Here is a 19,604-nt window from a genome sequence, read left to right on the forward strand (position 1 = left end):
CATAAAGAAATCCAACATTTATTTTTAAAGGCTTTCAAGATCATTCATTTTTATAGGACAATATCACTTAAAACACAAAATTATAAATATGAATATAAATCAAGCCAGTTAAATCATGTTTGTTGAATCATCCTCATTAATCCATCAATATTTACTTTTAATCTATAAAAACGCTAAAATTAATAAAAAACCAATAGAATATAATATCTAAATTCAATACTAAAATAATATAAAATCAATTGAATATAAAATCAATTTTTAAATATTATTTTAAAAAAAATTAAAAATTCATATTTATGGGCTGATTTCGACCCTGGCTACGTCAACTGTCTGAGGCGTCCCTTTAAATATCACGTGCGGATGACGTGGTTTTGTTTTGACGCTTCGCCTCTAACGTTTGAATATGGTTTAGTGCGTGATAATATATGAAATTTGACTTTCTGTCAATCTAAGTGAAAAATAAAAAACTTTAAAACTTTGCAAAAAAAACGACCATTTTTCGTTAGTTTTGACAAAAGTCCATTGACCGCAGAATTACTGAAAATCGTAGTAATAAACAATTCTATGCATAAGAAAATTATTTTTCACATTCATTCAAGTCCAATTCAGGAAGGGGCCTTAAATCAGATAGTCATACCTTCGGCGAACCTCCCAGGTTTAATAAAAGGTAAGTTAGAAGGGTCTTCATAATAAGTGACCCCACCAAAGATGTACGCTTTAGCTTAATTTAATTATAAACTGCTTCGGATAAACTAAGCTCTTTAATTAATAATTTAGCACAGTATAAAAATATTAGTAATAAATATAACATAGTAATGTGTCCCTTAAGACTGACACTGATATTTTTTACGATATATTTGGATAAAATAATATCTTTTTATTTCTTTGAGTCCAAGATGTATAGGAGATTCTATTTAAAAATATATTTTTTAAGATCATGATTATCAAGAACTGATCACTTTTAATCATCAGACAACAGAATATATACTTATGGATAAAAAAGACATTGGATTCCAAAATATCAAATCGAAGAAGAATTCATCTTGTTTCTGCAATGCCTTCTATAAAAGAAAAGCCTGCACGCAGACGTTTGTTTCAACTTTAGTGGCATAGGCAATACTATAAAGCTGAATTTATCCCCTTTTCCAATCAACGAGCCAACTACCTTCATCCGTACCTTCCTATTATCTAAAAAGTTCAGGGGCTGAGCGAAGCAATTGCTCTTTTATAACTCCTCTGGAGAGTCGAAACTCTTCGAGTCTTTTAAGAAAGTTTGTCAAACTTTCGACTCCATCAAACTTAAGATTCCAGTGGCTTATGTCTTTATATGGTGACCAAAAGTTAGAAGCTTGTGATTGATGTTCGACATCACGAAGAGGTGAAAACTGACTATTGCCTACAATAGTAGCAAGGTCAACAGTAGAGTTCATTGTCGAGTTGACATTCGGTAATTGAGATGACAAAGTTTCATTTCCGATCTGGCAAGGTACATTTGCTTGTGCTTGAAATCCTCACCTTGTTAGACGATAGGAAGGTACGGATGAAGGTAGTTGGCTCGTTGATTGGAAAAGGGACTGATTATTGCCAATCTGATTCCCATGAACATTTGATTGTGATCTGGGAATAGGTTCAGGTGAACAATGTAGTTCATCATTCGGAGAGTGATTAGTGCTTGACGAAGCATGTTGACTATTTACTACTGTACTTTGATTCTTCCCGTCTGAATGACCTGCATTTGTCATAATAGACCCACACTAGATCGATCTGGACTCGATTGATTCAAATTTTCTTGGGAAAACTCTGCCTCAAGTGCAGCAGTGTTAAAGGAAACACGACAAGTACGACTTGGTTGATTGATTAGATTGTGAAAATTTTTTCTGGTATTTGCCTGATTACCATTCAACACAATTAGATCATAAGAGACATTAAGATCAGTCGGCTGGTTTTGCAGAGTCAAAGCAGAAGAAATTCTCTGATAGGTAAACTCAAGGCTTGATTTTAAACTTACCAGTCTTGAACACAAGTAAATTTTCAAAGTTTGATCCGCATCACAAGACTGGAAATATCCTATCCTATCCTGGAAATACCAGATTGGCATGTTCAAGAAGAGAATTTATTTTTTTAATGTCCGAATCCAAATTATTTGGACTCAAGTTTAAAATATCGCGTTTAACTGCGTAAAGCTTAGCTCGACATAAGCATAACTCACTAACTGGATCAAAAGGGAAACAGGACGGAGCTTGTAGAGTACCTTCACGTTCCATACGTAAAGCGTTTCGTAACTCAGCACGCTTCTGTGCAAAGGTACCACTAATCGGCAAACCTCGAATTATTAATTCATATTTCAGTTCTTCACTACCTAACATTTATTATTTGTATCTTTAACTGAAAAAAAAAACAGAACAAAATGAGTCCAAGTAGGGACATAACCTCTTAAGCAACACCAAAAAAATTTAGTCAGCAATGCAGAAGATAATTAACTACTTAGAAACCTATATTAAAATAATTAAGAAAGAGGTAAAATTTATTTCTTTTCCTTTAAAAGTGTATAAGTCTTTAATAGTACACACCCTATAAGAATATATAAATATACACCCTGTATGTAAATAATAACCGGAACCCTTATCATAAAAAATGCTCTATTGCTAAACTAATTTTCTTTATTAATTAATTCATATCTAATTAATAATATATTTAAGATATAATAAAAGTATCTTGCTCAATTTACTTAAAAAGCTGAAGATCTGAGGAAAAAAATAGGCTTTTTTTTAACCCCCCTTCTTTTTTTTTATACTACCATCACCCAAGCTTTTTCAATTTTAGGATTTTCTTTCAAGAAAACACTTGCTTTAAGTTAGGATATCCCAGAAAAATTAAACCAAAAAAATTAAAGAGCGATCAAAACACTTTCAATTGAAAAAAAAAACTCTCTTCACATTAGCTCTTTCACCAAAAATATGGGAAAAAACCACTTTCAAAAACAAAGCCGCATTTAATCTACTTATGACCTTGTGAATGAAACACACATAATTTTCATCCTAGATAAATTAAACTTTAGTGGCATAGGCAATACTATAACTTTTAATTTAAAAAAATGAAAAACAAAATACTATTAAAGTTTACGATAAAAACCTTGACAGGTTTAGGGCGCCAAATTTATTACAGAAAAAAAATTTTTAGAATGATTGTTGATGTTTATTATTAAATTGTTTGATTAAGTTAAGGGTGGCTTCTGGCAAAATAGGGGTACACGGGGTTTAAAATTGCCTCCAGTAAGCCCACGAGAGTGGTGTGGGTAAACCTTACTAAATATGTATTTATAAGCACCACCTGCTTTACTACCCTCGTGCAATGATACCCTTAAAATCTTGCCCTCATATGGCCCTGAATGTAGCCCCGAACAGAAAGCAAGAAATATCTCTAGATAATTTAAACCACACCTAATTTAGGTCCGCAAAAGGAAGTATTAAAACGTAATTCGTAAATTCAGCTTTAGTATATTCACAAATAATCTAACGTCTAATTATCAAAGTTCCAAATGTGAATGTGTCAAATGCTAAATAAAGAAATGGGTATTATCATATGAAATTTATAAGTTTTAAAGTAAAAAATGTTTATTGGCTACATTGCACCTGGTATATCTAGGTATGCGAGCTACACTTTTAGCTTCATTAAATTAAAAGGGTTACTTTTTGTTATGTGGAGAAAACTGGAGAATTATTAAGGGTTTGATTAAAGATCCTACCAAGATTTTACCAAGACTTGCTTAAGGTGTATAAAACATATTTCTTATAATTTGTTAAACATCCAGTTAAATATGAATTCACTAGCGGAATTCACAATTTAACAATGAATTCACTAATTACATTTGTTTAAATTAAATTGTTGAGTTTCCAGTTTTAAGTGTATTTGGTTTAGTTTCGAATCGAATCGATTCTAACTTTAACTTGACCTTAAATTATCAAAATATTAATGTACATACATTCAACTGGTATTGGTAAAAATAAAATAGTGTTTCTAAAAATTGTTAGTACTGTTAACAAACTAGAAGAGACTTAAAAAAAAAATGATCGGAAAATTTTGTTAATAAAAAATAATAATAGAAGAGCAACAAGCTAAGACTTTTATAACTGAATAAATAAAATTGATTTCTGTAATAAATAAAAAATTTCGTAATTAATAAAAAATTTTAAAATTTATGAGAAACCTCACTCTTCTGTAGGTTATTGCAGTCAATTCCACCTCTGGTCTACAATTTTCTATGAAATTCTAATATCCTACTTTTATCAAGCACAAAAACGTTAAAAAATATCTGTGGTAATTTTAACACTAACCCAAGCGATAAAGATGATGAGCATTTTTTACAATATGCTTCTGTTAAATTTAAGCATTTAGAAGAAGATGACAAAATGGCCATTCTTATGGTAGAGGACCAAATATCTTATTATTAGTATAATATAATTAGGTATTTGACACCACACTCTATATCTGATTAATTTCGTATTTTAAATTCACATTCTAATATATGATTTTAATATTATCGCAGTTCAAAAAAATGAACATTCTGCAAAAATTAAGAAACTAAAACCTTAGGTTCATTGTGGAACACCCTATATAATGGGTCTACCAATAGAAGTGATAGAAGTTTAGTGGGCCATGTACGCAAAATGGTATGTGTCAAAACGCGGATCAAGCGTCAGTTGTGTTAAGTATACTTTGACATTTCATTATGAATCGTTTAAGTCAAGAGCAACGTATAGCTATCGTGAAAAGGTATTACGAAAATGCGCAATCGGTTAGAGCCTGTTATCGTGCTCTTAGAGAAGATTTTGGCTTTCTGAGCTTGCGATAAGGCGCACAATTAATAAGTTTGAACGGGAGTACACTCTTCTGGAAAATAAGCCACCAACGCGACAAAAAAGTGCAAGGACCGCTGAAAATATCGCCGCTGCAAGAGAATGACGCGAATAACAATGTGTCTGTTTTTGTGCCGTTCTCAGCAATTAGGCATTTCACCAATGTCTCTGTGGCTCATTTTGAAGAAAGACTTAGGCCTACATCCATATAAGATGGTTCTAACTCAAGAATTGAAGCCTGCTGACCATGGTTTGCTAAGAACGTTTACCGACTGGGCCCTGTTGCAGTTGGAACAAAATGCCGATTTTGAGAAACAAATCATCTTTTCAGATGAAGCCCATTTTTGTCTTAGTGGCGTTGTCAATACGCAAAATTGCCGCTTCTGGTGTCAGAACAATCCCCAGAAATTAGTATAGGTGCCATTACACCCGTTAAAAGTGACTGTGTGGTGTAGTTTGGTGTCACCACCATGTCGGTGGAATTATCGATCCATAATTTTTTGAGGATGCAGGGGGGCGTACTGTGACAGTCAACGGAGAGCGCTACCGCAACATGATAACAAACTTTCTTGGCCTGCAATTGATGGTGGAGACTTCGAACAGAATTGGTTTCAACAGGACGGAGCAACATCACACACCGCCCGAGCCACAATTAATTTATTAAGAGAGCGTTTTGAAGATCGAATAATTTCGCGACATGGCAATATCAACTGGCCACCAAGGTCCTGCGATCTTACTCCCCTGGACTTTTTTCTTTAGGGATATGTGAAGTCGAAGGTATATTCTAACAATCCTCAAACCATCAATGAGTTGAAAGTTAACATAACTAGGGTTATTCGCGAAATTCAGCCCAACTTGTTAGAAAAAGTGATTGAAAATTGGGTTCATCGTCTAAACGTCTGCCGCCGTAGCCGAGGTGGACATCTTAATGAGATTTTGTTTAAAACATAATGTTACATAATAAACTACAACATGAAACATCAATCATAGAAATTAACCAATTCGTTTTTATTTTTTAGCAATTTAAACTTATATCATTCTCATTGGTAGACCCTATAAAAAGAGAATTAACCAAAAATAGAAGTATATTCAATATGCAATGGTTTGATCTTTTTTAAAAAAATTCATATTTAATGCTACAAATCTTGGAGTTTAAAATTTTCAAATGCAAAGAAAAAAATGATACGTCTTGTAAATTTTACTTTTAACATATTTACTTATTGCCTCTTTCATTACTAATTTATTGGTAGTTAATTAATTTATAATATTTACTAAGCCACACAACTACTGCGCCGGGGCTAATTTCTTCGTGATTATATTGAATTTTTATTGACCTTTACACACTTACACACACACATTTACACACTTATAACCTTCTGCAATACATATAAATTCTACTTTGCAAACTTTGCTCTTCATACCAGTTCCTCATTAAATTAAGTTGAAAGTTAGTACGTTATGGAATATGGAAAAATTTTTATATTTTATTTCATATTTTAATAGGCATGTATAATTTATAATTTTTTATAATCGCTATAAATTAGTAATATATTTGTGAATTTTGTATTTTTGTTTCTGCTGCTATAATTTTTACTTGTTGCTAGTAGGAAATGTATGGGTCTTTCAAAAATTATAGTATGCAAATAAAAAAAATGACAAATCGAGAAATTTATTTAATATTGGGACAAAAAACTTTTACCAATTTGACACTTTTTCGATCTGCCTAAGAAAGTGTTAAATTCAGGTTTTTTTGTCCCCATATTAAATAAAGTCCTCGATTTGCCACTTTTTTTATTTTCGTAAAATTATTAAAACGATACAGCCCTTTATAAAATAACACTTTTAACAAACAAATTTCAAAATTCAACTAACGATACTTACATATATAAACAACCCGTAAACTGGGCTATATCCACATACAAATCCTTCTTTATGCGCGGACGCAAGCACATTATATATTTCTATTTATTACCGCGGGTGCGGAAAGCCCCGTTTCCATATATGCGGGGAAAAATATTCCACGACGAGAAAATCCCTCCCGAAAAATGATAGCGGCATCGGTCCAAAAAATTTAAATCTTTTTATACTAGATAAGCCGCCTCCCCATTGAGATACAAACTCGGAAATTTTTAGCAGATTTGCATAAAAATGTGCAAACTCGCTCTGGTGTATACAGTTTAAAACCACCACGGAATAATACGGGGCTGTTTTCCAATATTGCCGAGGTTCTTAATGCTAATTTTGATTTTTAGCATGCTTCTTATCTGTCAAAATTGGCGAGTAAAAGAAATATCGAGATAAATATTTCATATTTTTATGCCCGTAAGAAATTAAATATTTTCTTACTGAAAAATATTAAAAGAATTTTCACTGCTTAGATAATAATAATAATAATAAGATGATTAAAGTAACACTTATAACCTACTATGTCAATTAAGTTATATATTGAGAAAAGGCTACTAACATCAATAACCTCGGTTTTTAAGAAAGAGCGCAGTTCCAACAATACTCCACCACCCTTTGATAGACCAACTGCATAAACTCTTCGGTCACATTTGTATCTGTAAATAGCATAACTATCAGGAAAAATTTCACTGCTACTTACATGATCAGACAACCATGTTTCTCCTAAACCGATGACATCAAACTCAGCAAAGCAACCTTGAGGATATAGGTAGTTTATTCGGTTTCCGTGACCATTCTGGAAATAACACGAACCCTGCTTCGACCTTCGAGTTTCATCTTTGGGGACCTGAAGGGGTTCTTACTAAAGCTTATTTCGGCTGATATTTGCAAAGCTGCAGGTATGCCATCAACTATCTTATTGCCTCTTAAAAATGTCCACCTCTTTATAGACCTAATTCATTATTTATGTTCTGTAAAAAATTCATACGATTCTTGAAATCAAACCTATTACATAACCATAACCATAACCGTAGGGGCTCCTACGTACTTCGCCCAAAAAGAACTATAGTACATGCTATCCTTTTTAGCCACCACAAAACCAAAAAAAATTTCAACCTGTGATCTTTCGTGAGTATCTCCTTCACAAAGATATTGCTACTTATGCCTGTCTCCAGGAAACTATGCTGCCAGGAAAAGTAACAGAGATGCCCTGTTCGAGTCATCATAAAAACCCGACTTAGAAGCGTGTGTCGCAATTTGCTTGAACCACCAACACGAGCCGACCTTGTTATGAAACACAATGAATACCACCTATTGTTGTTATTTGGAAATTCAATGGAAGCACGATTAACAATTTGTCATATAATGTATTAGTGTTTTTTGTTCTATTTTATCTTTGTAGGTTTTGCTAAATAAAGATTATTATTATTATGTAAAATACGCTTTAAAATGTGGTTTATTACCTGTCAGAGTTGTTCGTAGCCAATGGGTCTCTACAATGCAAATTCACTCAACAGTCATTCTTTTCATATTGTTAGACATAAACTCGAACATCACATAAAAATAAAAAAAAAAACAATATTTACTGTTCTGTCAACTTTTGACAATAATAAAATATACTCACCGGGGAACTTCCGTTCCCTTGCATCATCTCAGTCAACATCAATTTACACAATGTCACATTTCAATATATACATATGTCAAACATGTTATCTTCCTTTATTTGACGACTAGCTAGTGTCACCTAGAATAGTAAGGGCTTCCCCAGACGCTCCACTGCCGCTAAACAGTAAGCATCTCAACGAATTAGATAAAGGATATATTTCTACTATAACCTTTTGTTTACTCGTGTCAATCGAGCCCTAGATAAGGCCCCCAGTCTTACCAGACAGCACTCGAGGAATTGCTCATTCGTTCCTAATTGAACAGAGGCTTTCACACCTACTTGTGCGGGCATTGCGCAAAATAAAAACAGATCTGTACAGACTTACTCATAATGGCCACATATCTACTCAAGATCAACTATCTCTCACATATTCACCACTATTAAGTTTAGCAGCCTGATTTAACCAGTAAACACAACTCTTTTTCCAACACACCAACTTACACACATTTCTCTCAAACGTTGCTTTCTGACTGCCTGGCCAAAGTATATAGATTTCAACTGTTAGACTGTGGCCTGGCCAATTAATATTTTTGGGTGTCCTCTTGACTCAACGAATATTAGAGATCTTTAGCCATATACGTTATTTTAAATATATCAAGTTAGTAATTGATTATGGAATTAATTAAATTGAGATAGAATTATTATAGATCATTAAAAGTTTTGTTTTAAATGAGAATACATATATTAAAATATAAATTAAAAAAATATATAATATAATAAAGTGATAAAAATAAAATATGTTTTACAATTATAAAAATGCCTAATTTTTTCTGGGATATTAACAAAAATTTAGGTTTTGAAAAATTGTACCATTGATATGTAAAAACAAGCAGTAAAAACATAATTTTCAACAAACAAACTCGATTTTTTGTCAGAGATAAAAATCGCTTTTCAAACACGTAATTCTGGTACAAAACAAAACAATAACAAAAGTTTAAATTTTGGTTTATTGTGTCGACAAATTGCCGCCAACAAAAGTCAAAAGACCTCATTTCCATATAAATTAAATTAGTTTAATTACTCCCGTTTTGTTGGTCTCGCTATTCACGGGGCAAAATTTAGGATTCCGCTTAGTAACTTTCTTAGACGCGGTTTCTCTCAAAGGACCGCCAAGATTTTTGACGTAAATTCATTCGGAAAACTTAAGATCCGGACGGGACGTCGCTACGCGTACTAAGAAACTTTTTTGTTTCGGGACCGCGTTACTTTTAATAATTTTTCAAGCTTAACTCGTTAAAAGGTTTTTTTTTTAAATCTTGTCGTTACAAAGGGTCTTAATTACGGCACGTTTAAACTGAGGGGGTGGAAGGGAGGATTGTATCACATAAAAGTTTAAATCTCAGTTAACTGTGAAGACCTTTTTAGCAATTAATAGATGAAACTTAAGAAGATAAACTTTACTTTATCTGTTTTGGAAGATAAATAAACCGGTTTATGGGCAGTGGCAAATTGCTTGAGGCGTTGCATTTGGGTTTATGGCCCTACGCTGGAAAACCATTGGTTTTATATGGAGATTGGATGCTTTCAAGCTTGGAAAACTTCTGGAACATTTATTCCTTATAAACTTGGGTTTCAACGTAATTACGAATCCGAGCTCAATAAGTAAAAGGAGCTGACTAATATGTTAAAAAAAAATAACACTAAAACACATTATACCACTAAACTATATCACAACTTATATTTAAACTTTAACACAAATAAAACTTCTGCTGGCAGATGGCAACTGTCTTAAAGGAAAAATCGATGTCAAAGAAACTTTTTCCTTGAAAAAATTAACTTCTAAATATAGTAATATCTTACAAGTATTTATGGTTGATATTACCATTATGAAATATTAACCTTGTAACAGAAATACTATCTTATTTAAGTAATTTGTAATTTTTTCCAGACAATTGAAGAAATTTCTCATTCATCCCAGACAATTCAATAATCAATTTTAACAGCCTGTAAAGGATTTCTGTTATTTTTTCGTTAAACCATTTCCAATTTTTTCCAGGAAGCTAAAAGTATTTTTTAATTCTTTCAATCATTAAAAGTTATTTTTTCTCATTGCACTTTAAATTGAATATTTAAATAAACTGCCTGGTAAGGAATTTTTCTTTGTGTCTACGGAGTCCAATATTTAATTTTTAATTGCTTTTGAAATAATTCCTCATTTTTTCAAGGTCATTAGAGCATTTCGCATTTCCGTCAGGTAGTTAAAATTGATTTTCTTTCACCTCACCTAAAGTTGAATTTTCCACTGCCTGTAAGTAATTTCTAACTTTCACCAGTTTTTAATTTTTCCACACTTTAGGCACTTCTGCATTCCATTTTTTAATGCTTGTAAATAGTTTTTTAATTTTTCAAGGCCATTAAAGAATTTCTCATTTTTACCAAGCACTTTAATTTTAAATTTTTAACTGCTGATGTTTTATCATTTTTCACTTTACCCAGGCAGTCAAAAATATTTCTCTTGTTATGTAGGCAGTTAAAAGTGATTTTCTCTTACTTCATTTTAAACTGCCTGTAAGTAATTTTTTTCAGGCAATTGAAGATATTTTTTATTTTCCCAGAAACCCCTATAGGGTAACGGGTGTGGTCATTGGTCACTTAAACAGTAGTAGATATTTAATCGCCGAAAACAAAATTACAGGTATATTCTTTATATTTGCTCTATGGAATACTACAAACATTAAGCTGCAAGGTACAATTAAACTTATAACCAAATCGTATATTTAAAGAACTCTATTAAAGCAATAATAAGATTCTATCGAATAATACAGTCATTGGCCACTTCTTAGAATTATTAGTCATAGGCGTCACATATCCTGGCCAAGATACAAAAATTATAATAAATAGGCTGCTTGCACTATATGTATACTCATTTATATGTATATGTATGAATTGCCATTTAGCATAATTTAAATTAAATCAAATAATACAGTTAAACAGAACAAAATACTATAACCGTTACTTATTTAATGTTGGGACTCTTTAAACTTTAAACATAAAAAAATAATATTCCTAAAATAATTATGTACTGAATCAGTTATTTTTTTCTGCATGGTATACAAATAAATCCCCTAAATTTGTAAGATAGATATTATAAAAACTCGTGTACAACTATTGCAATGCATGCCTGACTTTCTAAGTCTTATTTTAAGTAAACAGCTAAAACTGTAACATTGATAAATAGATTACGATTATCTCAGGGTTTAATGCAAATATCAGAAATGACTTGAGTGATAGAGAAATATAAGTAATTTTCTTTTATTTAATTCTGGTATAGGTACATAACTAATAGGTAAATTGTCAAAATTGAACTCCATAATCGGTTTTAGCGCGGATATTAATGGGTAATCCAGAAGCTTTTTGTCATTAGATTTTGAGCAAGTGAGAAGAATTGTAAAAAGTACTAGTAGTAGCGTTAATAATATCTAAAGAATTGTTGCTTAATGGTTTCATTTATTACAAGTTAATGGACTTTTTTTTATCAAGTTTTTGTTTTGTTTTGTGGAAAAAGTGTCATTTTTTTTTTAACTATTTTTGTAAGTAAAAATGTGTTTTAGGTTGTTATTAGTAGCTTCAGCTATATTTTTCGTTTCTAGTTTAAAACCCTTTTTACTTATTTTCCTTTATTTTTTTTTAATTATTGTTGCAGTAGTATACATTCTTGTTTTCGCTTATTCTTTTCTTCAAGCTTTAGTTGTGATAGTTTGCCGGCAAATGCGGGCTTGGTACTGGCAATATTAAAAATTGAAAATCGATGGTAAGTTAACCGATGTTGCCAGAACGTTTGAAATTTAATATTATTTCAGAAAAGTACTTCAGTTTCTTAATAACTCAGATTATATTTTACGTGGCCAATAACCATCGCCTGCCCAATAAATGTACCCGTTACCCTATTCAAATACATGGAAATTATTTTTAATTTTTTCAAATCAATTAAAGTATTTCTCATTTTATCCAGGCGGTTTAGAGTATTTCCCATTTTTTTCAGTATTAATCCTTAGCTACTATCGACCAATTGTAATTACACTGGTACTATCAACGGGTCTCCAGGACCCACTACATGAAAAGAATAAAAATATGCAAAAAATCTTAATTTTTATTACTGAAAATAGTAAAACAAACCTACTAGCATAAAAAAATAACAAATCTACTTATCTAAACATTTAGGACAATTTTTTTTGCAACACTGATTACAAATTGGTGTTTTGCAAACATCACAATTAATGGCTGTCTTTCTGTCCTTTTTGGCGGGACAAATGCTACATCTTTTCCGTTTGCTCTTGATCGTAGGTTCTGTGACTACCTCTTCAGCTGGAATTTCAATGTGCAAAATATCAGCTATAAGATTGCGGATTTTCAAGGGCACCTTAGGGTTGTCCATTCTAGAACGCAAGCAATCGTCAATTAACAGCATTCCAAGTTATTTGATGAGGTTATATCGTGGAATTTCTTCACCACCTTTTGAAAATTGGTATATTACCCGAGAATTGACACTGGCAATATTTAAAATGGCATGAAAAATGGCTATTGGCCACCGATTTGTTTTTGTTGATGTTGAGTATAATGCACACTTTGCATCTCAAGCATCTACTCCTGATTTTGTTTCGTTATAGAAATGAATGATTTCTGGCTTTAATGTATCCTGGTTTATTGAAGAGCTGTGGCGCATGCTGGAAAGTAAAATGACACTTTTTCCTTTTTTTGGTATGTGAGAGACTATGGTATTAGATGAAGAAAATCCAAAAATTGAAGAATGAACATGTTGGATTGGATAGCTTAGATTTCGGTTCAACGGTTTTTATTTCAGCACCGGAATATATTTCTGCATTCACCATATAATGAGTCTTTGCGTCTGCCAAAATTTGAACTTTAATGCCATATTTGGCCGGTTTGTTGGGAATAAACATTCGAAACGAACATCTACCCCGAAACGGTATTAGCATCTCATCAGCTGTTAGATAATATCCGGGGCTAAAGGATAACTTAGAATTTTTTACAAATTAATTAAAAAGCTCTGATATTGCAGCCAATTTATTTATTTTAATCCTTTCTTTTCTAGAGGTAACGTCATTAAACCTGACACAACTTAATAGAAATGAAAACCGAGCAAGGCTCATTGTAGCTCGAAAAATAGGCCTCCCAGTTCCATCTGTCGCCCACATTGATCTAATGTCCTCATGACTGGACTTAAAAATTCCTTGTAAATATAAGAGGCCCAAAAATGCTCTCATTTCGGATAAGGTGGTATCGTTCGTAAATGCAGGTCTACATTTTTTTTTGAATATGGGTATCTTCGAAACTTTCGATATTTTTCTCGACACATACCTATTTTTATATTAGTATAAGTAACTACTTTTCTCAGCATATCATCAGTTAGCAGTAAACGCCAAGCCTCGTGGGGTTTTGACGGAGGATCATTTCGAGCAGTCCCTCTAAGTCCTGGTAAAACAGTAACTAAATTATGAGCTGCCGTGCGCCCCCTTATAATTGGCGTTTTTGACTATTTGGTGAAATCTTTCCCATACCAAGCATTTCTAATTGGAAGCTCTTCTTTGTCCGAGTCTGAAATCTCTTGCTCACTGGCAGTGTTGTGGTCGCTGAAAATTTCCTCGTCATCATCCAGGTCACTCTGATCGGCAAAGGTCTCTAGTTCTTCCAATATAGTAACTTCGTTCAAAACCGTATTATTCGATTCATCCTCCTGGTCGGAATTTTCATTCACAGCATCTTCTTCCCAAAATTTCTTCCAACTGTTTCTTTGACAAACCTTGTGAACTGCACGCCATTATACTCAAAATAAAAAAATTTCACGTGATACTAATTTATTCTGGATAAAGAATCAATGAAAGAAAGACATATAGTGCAAAAAAAGCACATGCTTACGAATTCATATTATTATACCATATTATTTTACTATTTACGCTCCCTGTATATAGATCCTATAATATCACATGGCCCATCCATATAAATATTATCAAATCCATCATTCATTGCTTTATACAAAAAAAAATCTAAACAACCTAGAGAGTCCAAAACACCCTGTATATGAAAAACTTGAAATAAATATGTAGGTTAGTGTAATAGTTTTGAGCCAATTTTTTAACCCTTACCTGTATAATGTAGAACAAAAAAATCACCTACCTGTACAATATTCAAATACTGAAAAAATAACACCTTGTTCTGACACAAACTAGGAGATAAATTATTAAAACTATGTTCACAAATTCACTACTGACGGATCCTGAGGACCCAGTCGACCTACTGCTCAGCACCGCTAAATCTGACTGACGCGTGTTTACTTGTATTGCGAAACAATTCATATAGTAGGAGAGTACAGGGACGGACAACCCGCAAAAATAAAATTCCTAAGAAATATGACAAAATAAAAAACTCGTTGGGTCCTCAGGACCCATCGATAGTAGCTGAGGATTAAAGGTGATTTTCTCTTACTTTATTTTAAATTGAATTTTTAACAGATTTTATTCAGACATTTAAAAAAAATTCTCATTTTTTCAAGAGCCTTAAACTACTTCTAATTTTATCTAGGCAGTAAAAACAGACTTCTGCTCCCTTCACTTAAAATTAAATTTTCAACTACATTTAAGTAATTTCTTATTTTTGCCAGGTAATTAAAGAAATTTTTTAAATTTTTCCCATGCACTCATTTAGGTAAAATTTACTTTTTAATTGTTTTCAATTTATAATAATCATTATAAATAATTTTTCAAGGTCACAAAAGCATTTCTCATAATTTCAGGCAGGTAACAGTAATTTTTTCTCACTTCACTTAAAATCGAATTTTTTACTACTTATACGTGATTTCTCATTTTTCCCAGGCACTCACCATTTTCAACTTTTAACTGCCTGTAAATATTTTATTATTTTTAAGGCACTTAAACAACATCTGCTTTTATCTAAGCAGTCAAAAAGTGTTTCTTATGTTATCTAGACAATTGCAGAAATTTCTTACTTTTGCCAAGCACTTCAATATCTAATTTAGATTACCTGTTCATAATTTCTCATTTTTCTCAAGCTTTTTGCCAGTTCAGTGTCTTTTCTTAGGGTGTCTCGAGCACATTGAGCCTTCCTTTGGTGAAGTTCCGTCTTAACTTCTTAGTGTTACTACCTCTATCTCGTAACGAAAAGGAATAGCTCGTTTGGTCCACTGTGCAGTAAATAGATTTTAACTTGACGGATAATATTCTACAATAAAGCCGAGTTTCAATTTTTGTGGGTTAGTCCGATATTGCACTCATGGCTTCATTTAAACTTTAACACAAATAGAACGTCTACTGGCAGATGGCAACTGGCTTAAAGGAAAAATCGATGTCAAAGAAACTTTTTTTTGAAAAAATTAACTTTTAAATATAGTAATATTTTACAAGTATTTATGGTTGATATTACCATTATGAAATATTAACCTTGCAATAGAAATACTATCTTATTTAAGTAATTTATAATTTTTTCCAGACATCTGAAGAAATTTCTTATTCATCCCAGATAATTCAATAAAGGATTTCTGTTATTTTTTCAAAGTCATTAAACCGTATCCAATTTTCTGCAGGAAGCTAAAAGTATTTCTTAATTCTTTTAATCATTAAAAGTAATTTTTTTTCATTGCACTTTAATTGAATATTTATCTATCTGGTAAGGAATTTTTATTTTCTACCGATTCCAATATTTAATTTTTAATTGCTTTTAAAATAATTTCTCATTTTTTCAAGGTCATTCAAGTCAAGCATTTCGCATTTCTGTCAGGTAGTTGAAATTGATTTTCTCTCACCTCACCTAAAGTGGAATTTTCCACTGCTTGTAAGTAATTTCTAACTTTCTTCAGGAAATTAAAGAAATTTTTCCTAGGCACTCGTATATTTTAGTTTTAATTGCTTGTAAATAGTTTCTTTTAAAATTCATTTTTCAAAACCATTCAAGCATTTCTAATTTCTACCAGGCACTTTAATTTTAAACTTTTAACTGCCCGTAAATGTTTTATCATTGGTTTATGTGGCTTAAACCACTTCTCAGGCAGTCAAAAGTATTTCTCTTCTTATGTAGGCAGTTAAAAGTAATTTTCTCTCACTTAATTTTAAACTGCCTGTAAGTAATTGTTCTTTTTTTCTAGATAATTGAAGAAATTTCTTATTTTTTCCCAGGCACTCCATATATTTAATTTTATTTTGCCTTTCAAGCAGTTAAAAGTTATTTTTTCTCAGTTCACCTAAAATTTTCCATTACCTGTAAGTAATTTATAATTTTTACCAGGAAATTTAAGATATTTTTCATTTTCCCAGAAACTCCAATAGGGTATGGTCATTGGTCACTTAAGTAGTAGTATCTATTTAATCGCCGAAAACAAAATTACAGGTATATTCTTTATATTTGCTCTATGGAAGACTACAAACATTAAGCTGCAATAATAAGATTCTACCAAATAAAGGACTATTTACACACATCAGTTCCGTATCAGTGTCAGTGAAAAATAAAATAACGCTGCCTTAGTTTTAAATAAACTTTCAGACAAGTCCGACGCAGTGACGTTTTTTACCATCAGTGCTGCTTGAGTTTCAGTTCCGTCCTTTGCATTAAAGTCGGGAACGATATTTTTGTGTATTTCACTGACGAAATAGACCGTTTAGAATTTGCGTTTGAATATGGATGAAAAATTAATCGAGTTGGTACGAAATTATCCAGAATTGTATGACTTGTCACACAAAAAATATATGGATGTCGGTTTTAAAAATAATATTTGGAATATCATAGGAGAAGAATTAAAACTCGAAGGTAAGTGGGTACTTCGTATATAAAAATTAGTATGTAGGTTTTGGATTAGAGGTTATATCGGATATCACACAAAAAAACAATGATAAACTTAAATTTTTTCCTTTTGCCGTGGCACGCGTCCAATTTCTGAAGAAAAGTATTCTGTAAACAATTCTCTTGCTTGAAATGCGTCAGCAGTGGCATTTCCCCCTGCATAGGTAGATTTTGGTGTACTTGTTGTTGCGGACCATTATTGAAGTTTGCATTTGGATAATTATAAGTATTTGTACCATATTTATGAAATTATGTAGAATACAAGCTGCCAATATTATGTAATCTATATTTTCCGGTTTAGCCTGGATTCTTCTAGTAAAGATTTTTTGTATTAAAATCCCAAATGCGTTTTCAACGGTCCTCCGAGCTCTACTTAAACGGTAGTTAAACACGCGCTTAGAACTATTCAGTTCTCTTCCTGGATATGGGCGCATGAGATTAGTTTTTTAGAGGGTATGCCTCATCATCTACAATTACATTAGGAGCCTCCATATCTGTACCTGGTGGTGCATGCTGTGGGACAGATAAACTATTAGTTTGAAGTGCTTTTCCCAGATTGGATTTTGCAAAAATGCCACCATCGCTATTTTTGCCATACACACCAACAGCTATCTACAGCTACGAAATTGTAATGTGCATCAACAAGTGCCAACAATACAATAGAAAACGTTTTTTTGTAATTAAAAAATTGCGAGCCGCTATTTGGGGGTGCTTGAATTGTAAAATGTTTACCATCTATCGCTCCCAAACAGTTGGGGAAATTCCAAATTGTGTTAAAGCTGTCAGCAACAGTTTTCCACATGTCTTCTGAAGGTTGCGGCAACATTTTATTTATAAGATTTTCAAATATGATTTTGCAAGTTTCTATTACAATGTTTTGCACCGTACAGTGCCTTATTCGGTAACTAAATGATATAGTTTTTAAAGAATGGCCAGTAGCTAGGAACCTAAAAGAACCAAATTATTTATTGAAAATCTTCATTTTATGATAATTTTAATGTTTATAAACTGTAAATAAATTTATTTTTATATCAAAGACTATTTTAGAGAAAAATATCACAATGAGACAATTTCCGAAAATTTTTAAAAAAAAGTGCAACAAAAAGTGGACAAGCCTCAACAAAAATCAAACTTTTTAACCCTTAACTGGTATTGTGGAAAAAAATCACGTTCCAAGTATGGTGGTGTCAAATTAGACCTTTCGATTTTTTTAAACTAAAACAAAAACAAATTTAAAAATATGAAAATAATAATATATTAACAACTCTGAGGCCATATAAACAAAAAAAATGCACTTAAAATAACGCTAGACTAAAAAATATAAGGTTTTTTAAAAAATAGGCTTTTTTCAAAATGACTCGAAAATAAACTAAAAAACACAAAATTTAGGTGAAAAATTAAGAAGATGTTCTTAAATAAATGTGAAAACGTTCAAAACACTTAAAAATAAAATCCTAAAAAGGTTTATAAAAAAACTAACAAACATGTTAGAACTCTTTATCTCGGTAATGTTGGGACTCTTTAAACTTTAAACATAAAAAAATAATATTCCATGTACTAAATCAGTTATTTTTTTCTACATAGTATATAAATAAATCCCCTAAATTTGTAAGATAGATATTGTGAAAACTCGTTTACAACTATTGCAATGTATGCCTGACTTTCTAAGTCTTGTTTTAAGTAAACAGCTAAAACTATAACATTGATAAATAGATTATGATTATCTCAGTGTTTAATGCAAATATCAGAAATGACTTGAGTGATAGAGAAATATAAGTAATTTTCTTTTATTTAATTCTGGTATAGGTACATAACTAATAGGTAAATTGTCAAAATTAAACTCCATAATCGGTTTTAGCGCGGATATTAAGGAGTAATCCAGAAACTTTTTGTCATTAGATTTTGAGCAAGTGGGAAGAATTGTAAAAGTACTAGTAGTAGCGTTAATAATATCTGAAGATTGTTGCTTAATGGTTTCATTTATTACAAGTTAATGGACTTTCTTTTAATCAAGTTTTTATTTTGTTTTGTGGAAAAAGTGTAATTTTTTTAACCATTTTTGTAAGTAAAATTATGTTTTAGGTTGTTATTAGTAGCTTCAGTTATATTTTTCGTTTCTAGTTTAAAACCTTTTTCAATTATTTTCCTTTATTTTTTTTTAATTATTGTTGCAGTATACGATCTTGTTTTCGCTTATTCTTTTCTTCAAGCTTTAGTTATGATAGTTTACCGGCCAATGCGGGTACTGTCAATATTAAAAAATGAAAATCGATGGTAAGTTAACCGGTGTTGCCAGAACGTTTGAAATTTAATATTACTTCAGAAGTACTTCAGTTTCTTAATAACTCGGATTATATGTTACGTGGCCA

The 19,604-nt window shown here is 31.7% G+C and overlaps 1 protein-coding gene and 1 long non-coding RNA gene across 6 annotated transcripts in view; one reads left to right on the forward strand and one right to left on the reverse strand.

Moving 5' to 3' along the window:
* LOC126742578 (follistatin-related protein 4-like) overlaps positions 1-19,604 on the reverse strand; it is a 483,850-nt gene that overhangs the window by 148,310 nt on the left and 315,936 nt on the right. The gene's annotated exons all lie outside the window — the stretch shown is intronic.
* On the forward strand, positions 390-8,199 carry LOC126742633 (uncharacterized). The gene is made up of 2 exons (XR_007662623.1): positions 390-667; positions 7,937-8,199. It is a non-coding gene; the product is annotated as an uncharacterized LOC126742633 (long non-coding RNA).

Source organism: Anthonomus grandis, chromosome 1, assembly GCF_022605725.1.
Source record: "Anthonomus grandis grandis chromosome 1, icAntGran1.3, whole genome shotgun sequence".
NCBI classification, from domain to species: domain Eukaryota; kingdom Metazoa; phylum Arthropoda; class Insecta; order Coleoptera; family Curculionidae; genus Anthonomus; species Anthonomus grandis.